Raw genomic sequence first — 11,815 nt, forward strand, 5'->3', positions numbered from 1 at the left:
GACCCGTCCAGGGTGTACCCCGCCCCTCGCACAGTGATTGCTGGACATGGGCACCAGCGACCCCCGTGACCCAAAATGGAATAAGCGGGTAAAAGATAATGGTTGGATGGATGGATGGATATTCATTCAAGTTTGGGAGAACATAGAGTCTGGTTTGGGAACCTCAGAGTGACGTGGCTGTTTTGGCGTCTTCAAGCCAGGACCGTCAGAGAACACTGGAGAGGTTTGCTGTCAAGTGCAAAGAGTCCTGAATGAAAGTCAACTCCTCTTGGTTTGAAGTTTCCAACTACAAAATATGAACTGCTCCCTCTGTGTTGGGGTGGATCTCTGGTAGTCTTGTTCATGAGTGAAAACAGGATGGAGCAAGAGAAGTACATTTGGATCAGGGCTTTGTCTGCAGTACTGATGGGGTTGCTCCAGTTTGTCATAGTGAAGAAGGAGCTGAGGCAAAGAATTCAATTTACTGGTCTGTTCCAAGCTTCACCTTTGGTCATGATATTTATATAATGACAAAAAGAATGAGATCCCAGATGTAAGCAGCTGAAATGAATGCCTTTTGTTGGAAAAATGGGTTCTGCTTTAGAGAAAGGGTGAGGAACTTGGTCATCCAGTTGTGATCAGAGTAAACTGCAATTTATCCTCATTGAAAAGAGGCAGCTGAGGTGGTTCAGGTACATGTGTCCCACTGAGATGGTACCCTGGGGAAGACCTAAAATCACACTGGAGGGACAGTATGTAACCAGGAGAAGGTGGACAGGAGAGTGTTGTTGAGGAGAGGGATGCCTAGACTTCTCTCCTAAACCTCCGCAACACTTCCAAAGATAAGAGGATGGTTGGATGGATGAAATAGCATATAAATTCCAGATTTACTGACATATTCAATTAACAATGACAGATCATTGCTCCAATTAAATGTTTGGTCTCAGAACCTTTCAACATTGCACTAGTGGAAACAAAATGAACTTTATGGAATAAACCACAAGGTGGGGCAGAACAGGTATCATTGTCTTGCCCAAGAACACTTTAGCATGCAGCCTACCTTAGCAAGCCAGAATTTGGACTAACAGCTATTTTATTCTACCTACTGAGCCACAGGAGCACCATCATGTAATATGAAAAAAGTTTTAAAAAGACAGCTAAAGAATGTCTCCACAAATATAGCATCTGTCACATGTGGCTGTCATTTATTGTAGTTCAGAGTACTAAGATCAGAAAAGACTCGCGGAGACCAAATTAAAAAATATTAATGGTTTATTATACTGTACAGGTAAGCGGCAATGACCAGGGACTGGAGAAACTGCAGAAGATAACTGGAGGTGAGCATGGAGGTTTCACAAATACCAGATTATTCTTTAAGTGACTGCTAGAGTTCATTCTGGTGTCAATCTTTCCTTTAGGACTTAGAGCGGGGGGTTAAGAAGGTTTGCAGGTTCAAGTTTGCACAAATGATTTGGTAGTTAGGCTGGCTGAAGACTGAGTCAGTTATCCTGAATCCTCACCTCCTTCTACAGGTGTGCAGTGGAGAGCATCCTGTGCTCCAGCATCAATGTGTGGCATGGAGGCTGCACAGCTGCAGAAAGAAAAGCTTTTCAGAGAGTGGTGAAGGCTGCACAGATGTCTGGTGGTGTCAGTCTCCCCACCATCACCGACATCTTCACCTCTAGATGCAGGAAGAGGGCCACCTGCATCATGAAGGACCTCACTCACCCAGCACACTCACTTTTTGCCCCACTCCCCTCAGGCAGAAGGTTAAGGAGCATTCTGCTGATTATTCCATGTTGCTGTGTTCATTAGTCCTCATCTGCTCACATAAACTCATGTTCGTGCTGCTGTTGTTTTGGCACATTGTTTTTTTTAATATTGGTGCTTAGTGTATTCTTAGTCTTGTGTGTTCTTAGTTTAGTGAATGTAGTATATTCTTAGTTCATGTCTCGGATCTTACTACTGTTTTCGTTACAATTTGTATTTTGTTGGCTGTAACTGGGACCCTATGTACATAGTTTTGTTCCATCTCATGCACCACATGTGATGTGAATGACAATAAAAAAATCCTTGAATCCTTGAATCCTTATCCCTTTTTGCAGTTTTCAGCAAGATGAGGAAGGTCGGGGAGAGTACTAGGTTCAGGTTTGGAAAGAGGAACCACGAGGATGCTGTGAGGAGACAAGGTGAGTACAGAAAAAAACGCTAGGTTACTCTTGGAAATTCTCTTTAAAATGCAGAGGCCGTCAGCTGACTCAACAACTAATAATCAATGGTCCAGCATTAAATTTTGGTCCAGTTCAGCCTTAAATACAGGTGGTGGTAATTAGCTGTGATGTATGACAGCTAAGACCCAACCGGTGCTGCCCATTCTTAGAATCTGTTAGACATGGATAGTGGCGTACCCCCACTACATGAGGGTAGAAGGAGACAGTAATACTGATGGGATGAAAATCTATTTTTCTGACAGTTTTCAAGACAAAATATAGCTTGGCTTAGTCATGAACTAATTAGCTGGGTTACATTTGCTTTGTCTGCTCCTGCTCCTTTAAGAATTGTTATTTTAATTTTAGTTAACACTTTCATTATAAGAAAAGCTTTCTGTGACTAATAGTACAGCAACGTTTAGATAATCTTCTTCCAATATTTAATAACCTTCTAGTTTAAAATGTCCAAATGAAATCTGTTACGATTCTATTTGTACTTTTCACCGTGTTGTTTTTTTAGTATAGTTTAATAAAATTATTTTTAGTATAGTGAAGATTCTTGCATATTCATAAAACATTCATCCTTAACACTTAATTAGAAAGTTTAACATTTTAACAATATCAGTCTGGAGAACCAGAGTTATAAGCCAAAGTACAAATTTGTTTCCATGGTGATGGATGTGAATTTTGATAGATTTTAGACTCCATTTAGAGTACCGTAATTAAAACAGGAGTTGTGGGCTCTTTACTTCATCCATAGCCTCTCGTTTTTATACGCCTATTGAAGGGGGACGTATTATGTTATAGTCTCCTTCCTTCCATCTGTAAACTTTCTCTTATCTGGGCAATAACGTCTGATCTATTCAAGATAATCTAATAAAACATGAAACACGTGCATTGTCGATAGCTGGAGTGTCACACATACTTTCATCACCCCAGCTCTAAGGTCAGTCACAAATCAAGGTCAAAGGTTACACAAAGTCTTTGCATGCCTGGGTCATTGCTACTGATTACTGTATAATAGTTTGTCAATGGGCATATAATGCACTGTAGGTGGTACTCTTGTTCATCATGCTCAAAGGGCTTCATCAGTCTGAGGAAACACAAAACAAACCTGATTCTCCACCAACAACCTACTTCAAACTAGAAAAAAATCTGTTATGTTGGTGCTAAGATGACCTCTGTTTGGTGTTTGTTCAGACTGATGAAAACCTTTGGGTGGAGGGCGAAACATCTCAGCACAAAAAATAAATCGTCCAGATGACTTGACCGAACATTGTTGGACTATCACCACTGCCTTCTTCTCTTACTTGTTGACCATCAAAATGTCCAGCTGGCTAGCCATCACCTGTTTGTCAGTCCCACAGTATCTTAGCCCTTCCATTCTCTACCACCCTTGGTGGGGTCTCCCACTTTGACTGTGGGACCTCCAGTCCATACTTGGCAAAGATATTCTTGTATATTAATCCAGCCACTTGGTTATGATGTTCCATGTATCCTTTGCCTGATTGTCTCAGGGGCATCTTTGCACAGCCTGCATCTTGGGTCTTGTGACTTATGGGTCTTATGGTAGACCCTGGCCTCAATTGCTCTTGTGCTGAGGTTCTGTTCTTGTACTGCCATGATTAGTCCATCTGTGCTGTCCTTCAGTCCAGACCTCTCTAGCCACTGGTAGAATTTATTGATATTGGCCACTTCCTCAATCTGCAGGTGGTACATGTCTTGCAGGGTCTTATCTTTCCATGATGATTCCTCTTGTTCTACCTCTTCCATATTGGATTTCTGCTGCTGCCTGAGACATTCACACATTAGTTCATCATTGAGGGCTTTCCTCTTGATGCACTCCAGGATCTTAGTTGTTTCATCCTTTAAAGTGGCTTTGATGCTCACTAGTCCACTGCCTCCCTCCTTTCTTTTAGACTTTTATACAGCAGCAGAGTCCAGGAGGCGTTCCCTCATAGCCACTTGCAGTCAGACGCTGATATAGGAATGATTATTTTGATGCTTTTATGTCAATTAATACTTATACTCACTTTTGATGCAGCTTATCTGCTTAAAAAGTCAGGCCTGTGCTGCAAATGTGTTTTGGAGTAATTAAAGTTCTCTGGGGGATGCTCTAACCAGAAGATCGGGCCCAATCTTAAGGTTACAGTGACCCAGGTTTTGAAGGACATGTTTTTATGAAGCCATCGCTCTGTTGCACAGACTGCTTTGATGAGGGAAAAACAGATTTAATTAAATCTGCCCTCCTGGCAACCATCAAAACTTGTTTTGCACTGCTCTCACGCGATCAGGGAGAGGTATATAAGAAATGTAACAAACACAGGAAGTCGGAAGTCTCGTGTGGACCAGAGCGCGCTGGTGCCATGCGCAATTTTGATGTGATTCTTCTTTACCTGGGTCGAAAACGACTTCCCGGCCAGTGTCACGGTGAGAAGTTCTCTCATATCATTTTGTGTGTTAAGAGTGTACGAGTGTACATGTTTTCTGCTTGGCTGTTTTCTGTGGCAGGTTAATAAATGACACTTATTTATCCTAGCAGTAACAGTCTCTGGTGTTTTATTTTTTTTCCCATCTTGTCTGAATATCTGTGCAGACCGTTCACGAGCCCTTTTGATAAAGAATTTCATAATACATTTTTGGCGACGAGGATGGGATGTTAAGAATTTAAATAAATAATTCTGAACGGCTGCACCATATTCAAACGAAGGGAAAAAAAAAAGTGTTGAGAGAAATGTTGATGCGAGTTGCATCTGGACAAAGAGTCCGTTGAAGTTGTGCCGGGTTGGAAGAGTTATCCAACCCTGGCTTTGTGTTTAAGAGGTGGAGGGGACGCCCAAGCCTTTGTGTGAGAGTTTTAAAACAGAGAAAAAGTTGTACCGGGATGGGAAGAAGTCCCATCCCAGTTGTTTTTGTTGTTTTTGAAGAGGTGGGAAGAAGCCCATCTTAGTTGTTAGAACAATTTTTCTGCAAGCAGATAGTCCGAGTGATGTTTTGACCACTTTTGCAGGCAATAGAGGTCAGAAAAGATGGCACCAGTGACAGGACTTCAGCATAAAGTCAGAAAATGCAATCACAGGCTCAATGGAGCAAACAAGAATGTGAGGACCGCCTGCTTGTTGAATGGACGGCTCGGTGCTCAGTTTGTGAGAATAAGCAGGGCGGTGGAGCAGGTGTCCCGGTTGCGAGGAAAATTTAAGAGAAAGAAAGAGAAATGTGTTGAGGAAGTTCAGGAGAAAGAGAAACAGTTGTTACAACGAAAACAGTTGTTATCTGATGCGCAGACAGAGTGCAAGCTAGACCGCTTGATTAATGTAACTGAGGGCGCGGTCGGTCAGATATGCAGGCGTAAAAGGAGGAAGAAAGAGCGTGATGTTTCGCCGGAGCGAGTCGGAGCTTATGTTGCAAGGTTGGCTGACGGATGGAATCCGTCGAGTTTAATATCACAACCCACAGATGCTCGAGTTTCGAGACTGTTGGACAAAGGTGGAGGTCAGGTAATGAATTCAGCGCATCGAGTCAGAGCTTTGCAAGACTCGAGACCGTTGTTTGAAGTTTGTGTGGAAACAGCCCGACAGATAACATCGGATTGGTCTGATTTACAGGGTCATCGGGTGACCTTAGGGGAGTGCGAGCAGAGATGTGCTGAGGAATGCGCTCGCTGTGCGTTCACAGAGAGGAACACAGAGCTGAAAACTGTGAAAAAATCATTTAGCCAACCCATGGGTCGTGGGCCGAGAAGGGACGGCCAGAAAAACATGCAGGAACCTACCCGTTCTGCTTTCTGGAGGGCATTAATGCAGGCAGGAGTGCATGCAGCTGAGATGAATGATGTGTCAGCTGAAGAGCTGAGGGCTGGAAGCCATTATTTGGATTAAAGGGGCGAAAGTAGGGTCCAAAAGTTGACATCAACACTCTGAAAAGCAGATATTGTCAAACATTGAACATCAAAGGTCCAGAATTAGAGAGCCCAGATTTTGACGGTAAATTAAAAAGCCCCAAAACCTGAAGGTGATATTGATATTAAAATGCCTAAAGTCAAGATGGTTTAAGGGAAAAAGGGTGGATTTGAAATGTCTAGAAATAAATATGTTGTTTGGATGTGTTAAGTTAAGCTGGTTGTTTTGAAGGAAGTCTCGTGTGGACCAGAGCGCGCTGGTGCCATGCGCAATTTTGATGTGATTCTTCTTTACCTGGGTCGAAAACGACTTCCCGGCCAGTGTCACGGTGAGAAGTTCTCTCATATCAATTTGTGTGTTAAGAGTGTACGAGTGTACATGTTTTTTGCTTGGCTGTTTTCTGTGGCAGGTTAATAAATGACACTTATTATTTCTAGCAGTAACAGCCTCTGGTGTTTTATTTTTTCCCTCTGGTCTGAATATCTGTGCCGACCGTTCACGAGCCCTTTTGATAAAGAATTTCACAATACAGACGCATAGACATGAACCATGGCCATTGGCTAGTCGGCCTCCAGATGGAGATAACAGAATGTTTTGAGCATGTGCTCGTGGTGACAACACTTGTGAGGCCCTGCAAGTCGACAAGCTGGACTTCAGGCCGAGAAAAGAAAATGTTTTGTGCACACATTACAGAAATATGTTCTCATCCATAATATAATAAAAATATTCATTAAAAAATCCCTAACAGATTGTTTCACTTTGGAACTGGTATCCATAGCCATTCTTTGCAATGATTTGGCTAAGGGGGTTCAGGCCTATGCAGAACAGGAGTGAGGATAGAGCATCTCCTTGGTGTATGCCACATTTGATTCTGACTTGTGCCATTGGCTTTGAATTGGCCTCTGAGTCATCTTCCACATTCCCACTGAGTTCTTGATGAAGACTTATAGGGTCCTGTCGACGTTTAGTTTCAAGCACTCCAGTATCTATGAGAGTGGCACTGAGTCATAAGATTTTCTGTAGTCAGTCCAGGCAGTGCACATGTTTCCTTCCCATATACGTAGCCCCTCTCTCTTGTCTTACTTGCATAGTAGCATTCCAGCCGTGTTAAGTTATCTGCCTGTGTCCATGCATGTCTTGTTCCAGTGGTCCATTTCACATCAGAATGTCCCGGTTTGCCAACATCTGACGTGGAGCTTGTTAATCAGGGTGATGTCAGAGATGGCATGGCTTCATTATTATGTCTCTTATTCATAGTGTAACTAAGGTTGCTCAGAGGTTGGCAATGGGGTTCAAACCCTGAATCCCTGATATTGCCACATGAAATTTGTGCGACTTAACTAACTCCCAGCCAACTCACACGCACGCATACCCCCCCCCCACACACACACATACATATAGAAAATGCAAACAAAATCACTTTTTATTTTATCAGATGAGACATTGTTAAACTATTTTGACCAAATGTTTGACTCTGATATTGTTATCGTACTGAAAACCAGGCAACATACAAGATGTTTTTGAAATACTTCCGTTGTATAAGTGTTTTATTTGCCTACTACCTTCACGGTCCACTTGAGGTGATAAATCCTCTATTAACGCAATATGATTACTGTTGTGCCAGCTATGTTTTTGTAGTTTCCTACTTGTTGATGTTCTTGATGTAATAAAACACTGAACCTAGAAAAGGTTGTTATCAGGGCTATCAGCAGGTTGGCTTTTATCGTATAAACACACATAAAACACACTACAGATACACACACATACATAGCAAAACTTGCAAAGAAACGCCTCTGGGTTAGATACCTCAAAGCCAAAAGTTTCACCCAATCTACCCCCAAAAGGGTGCAGAAACACACAAACACACTGACTCTCGCATTCCTTGAAGTAAAGCGAGTGTAACCAAATGCTTACACCCCCCTCCAACCAAGTTAAATCTGCCACAGATCTGCTACTTTATTATGCCACACATGTATGTGCTTCAAACACCCACATGGAGAGGAGAGCAGGCGTGCCGAGTTTCTGCACTGAAGTACTGGGTAAACATGTGCCAGTAATCTACCTGCTGAGATGAATCCAGATAAATCGAGGTTTGTTCTCATGGGTTTCCTTACAGACTGTTTTAGTCTGCTTTCACATTTCAGTCTGCCACACTACCCTAAAATCAGGGACAGCACTAATGCACATGATGCAGGGTGGGGATTTTTAACAGTGCTCTCCAGTTTTAATCGATTGTGCAGCTTTTGTGTAAGCTAAACAGGCGCAATCTATAGATTTCACGTCCACTTTTTCAAAGCCCTAACAAAGAGTCGTATATCTCTTAGTATCCCAACCAAATATTGTATCTGTGCTAGCTCAGTTTACCTATATTTAAATAAGGTTTTATATGAGCAATTAGAAATAAAACTTTTCATGTTTAGTTAAATTGCAGCTGGAAAATGGGATTTATCTCTCAAAGATCGGTGCTGTTTGCTGCACAAAGTGGTTCTCTTCAGAATAGAATGGAGGAGGAGAAGCAATTTGCTGTACTGCTGCATTTACAAAAAATAAAATAAAATAAATAAAAAGCCAAGCATGTCACAGAAGGTGTAATGTGTTGGAGAATGTAACAAACTATCACTTTAATCGACAAATAAATTGGAAAAATGTGCATTTATGTACTGATCACTGTATTATGACTCTAAAACTTTCCATAAAGTGTTTGACATTCAGGGGTAAATTAACAGAAATAACTCTGGAGCTGTCTTTATTGTGCAATTTGTGCTCGGAGGACAGGTTCCACCAATCAGTGGTTAAGCTGGGAAGTGTTTGTCCTCTGCATGCAAGGACAGAAAGGGGGCAGGAAACATCAATTGTTACAGGATATAAACCAGGGACCTTTATTCTTCATCTTTATTCTCTTCATCTATTAAGAAACAAGTGCAGAATGCAATGAAATAAAAAGTAATTGCTATGAAAATATCTATAAATTGGCACAATGCATATCTGTATTAGCTCCATGCAATATTGACACATTTTATCCTGAACAACCAATTAAAAAAAAAAGGATAAATTTTTCCATTTCATATTGCAATTTGTTGTTCAAACTAGAGCTCATAAAAAAACTGCATGTACTGTATTTGAAACAGCAATTCTTGTCAATACCAGTAGTGACGTCAGCAACAGATATTATGAGGACCATCAAGGTAATCATATAATGTGTAAAAAACACGATGTCCGATTCAAAAATTTCCCAGAAATCAGACATTTACGTCTGAGTTTCCACTGAATGTTCATACTCTGAATACGTTTTTTTATGAGCCCAGTTTGAGCACAAAGCTCACTGATCATTTGTGAACATGTTTAGTCTCTTATTTAGATCCACACCCTATGAGAAAATGTCTGTTCTTCTTTCTTCTCTGAATGGAAAACACTCCCATTCTTTCCTCAACCGATAGTGTATAAAGATTAAGCTGCAAAAGGCAAAAAAATAAAAATAAAAATACTGTATGACTTTCAGAGCTTTTATAACGACTGATGCAAGTTTCACGTCAGATGCACAGAGGTGCTTTGCTGCAGCTGATGAGACTGCTGATTGACGGCCGGGCAAGAACCTGTCAGGAGGGGTCAGGTTCCCTGGGATGAGATTCATTTTCCGTCATTTGCATATTGCTCTATTGAGTTTGAGAAAGGATTTAGTCAAATTTGTAATGTAATTGCTAGTCACACCACCTGAGTACTGCTAGTTCCACACCCTCCACGGGAAGAATGTTAATTTATCCATTCAGTGAGAGACTGAGTGGGTGCAAGAGTGGGAGACAGAAAAAGAGGACATCTTCTCCCTAACTGATATGATATGTGACATTTCATTTACAGCCGGTGAGCAGAGAGGTTAATAATGTTTCCAAAAGCAATCAGGGACAACCACACAGATGCTCGACATGAGCTGCGTACACACACTTGTCCACCCTGATGCATTCAGAGGATGTCAGCCTAGTTAAGTGGCCAAAAGGAAGATGTCATTTTAAACCAGGGTTACAACGAAACAACTTAAGATGTCATTGTCTCATCTGCACAAGCTTTTTGTCATCATTTGAGAGCAAAACACAACAAATGTTCACACACACTGACAACACATAACACATTGATTTTTATAAGAATTTTTACATTGCCTGCCACCAAGTCCCAAAAGCAGATTGTGTGTTTTGCTCCTATGTGTGTGTGTTCATGTGTGCCCATCTGTTACCTAAATATCCTATGAATACCTCAACAAATTTCAAAGAAACTTGCAGAAAATATTCAATAGAAGTACATCTACAACTAAAAACTTGTAAATGACTTGATTCAAAGTGGCTGTCATAGCTAACTGACCTTAAAAACCAGAAAAAATTACTATAACTATAACTCATTCAAAATGTATAACATAAAATTTGGTGCAGTAGTTGAAACTGATCCTCAATCCTCATATATTAAGCACTAACAAATTTCACAAAATTCTTGTTTAAAATGTTTCTGTTAACTGTATAAATAATATGTAGAAAATAAAGTGTAAATAAAATAACACAGGGGTGTCAAACTCACTTGCAAAAGGAGCCCCAAATTAAAATTTCTTCAAACTAAGGGCCAGTTTCAGAATCTACATTAATTCAAGTTAAATACCTGACATCTTTTCTTGGTTGCAGGTTCCTCAACAAGAGTTTGATTGGCCTCATTAGATGTTCTCTGTTGCACTTTTCACATCATAATCAAAAATTATTGAAAGAAAAATTAAAATGATAAAAATATTTTACATTTAAAATAACATCTTGGGGGCCAGATAAGATGTCAACAAGGGCCACATTTGGCCCCCGGGCCTTGAGTTTGACACATATGAAATAACAAAATCAAATGCAGAAGAAGAGATCATTAAAATTAGAAAGAATATTACAATTATTGAATATTAGAGATGGGGAGATCCTTCTTTAAAACACAAATTATTTCATGTTGTAGTTCCCTCTGTATTGAAGCACAACAGCTGTTTATGTTAAAATCACCATTGAATGTAACTTTTATTGACAATAATAAGTATTAAAAACAGCGTGGGATGTGAACCAATAACCAGTAATGTTGCAACGAAAATTAAATAATGTAAAATAGATTTTAGCTTTGAGGAGAGATGTTATCTAAATTTGGGACTAAGCTTAAAAGAAATTGATAAAACTTATCTGAGGTTCGTGAACTAAATTAGAGTCTAAAACTAAGCTGGCACTGTAGAGATGGGTCTCATCAAAAAGGAAGGTGGTTCCAGGAGCCGGTTCTTCATCAAACAAGGAGGAGAGTTCATCTCACCAGGAGTTGCAGAACTCATTACCCAGTGGATACGATGCGAAGGCCGGTGATTTATGTGGTCCCAGCGAGGAGATGGTTCTCTCCAGGACCACGTTCAGCTGGCAAGACAGCGTCTTGTTGTTGCTTTGTTCCAGGGGTTTTCAGAGAAGTTTCATGTGGACCTTTCCCACACTTCAACAGTGAATGCTGTTCAAGAAGGAGATCAAGATTACTCTGTTTGTTAGCAAAATATCTCATGAATCACTGTACCAAATAACTGTCCTTAACTTTTGCAGCCACCCATTTTCTTCTGGATCCTCGACCGGTCCTCATAATATAATGTCCGTCTGTCCGTCCGTCCATCCATCCATCCATCCATCCATCCGTCCGTCCGTCCATCCATCCATCCATCCATCCATCCATCCATCCATCCATCCATCC

Source organism: Nematolebias whitei, chromosome 3 (assembly GCF_014905685.2).
Source record: "Nematolebias whitei isolate Nwh7 chromosome 3, NemWhi1, whole genome shotgun sequence".
NCBI lineage: Eukaryota > Metazoa > Chordata > Actinopteri > Cyprinodontiformes > Rivulidae > Nematolebias > Nematolebias whitei.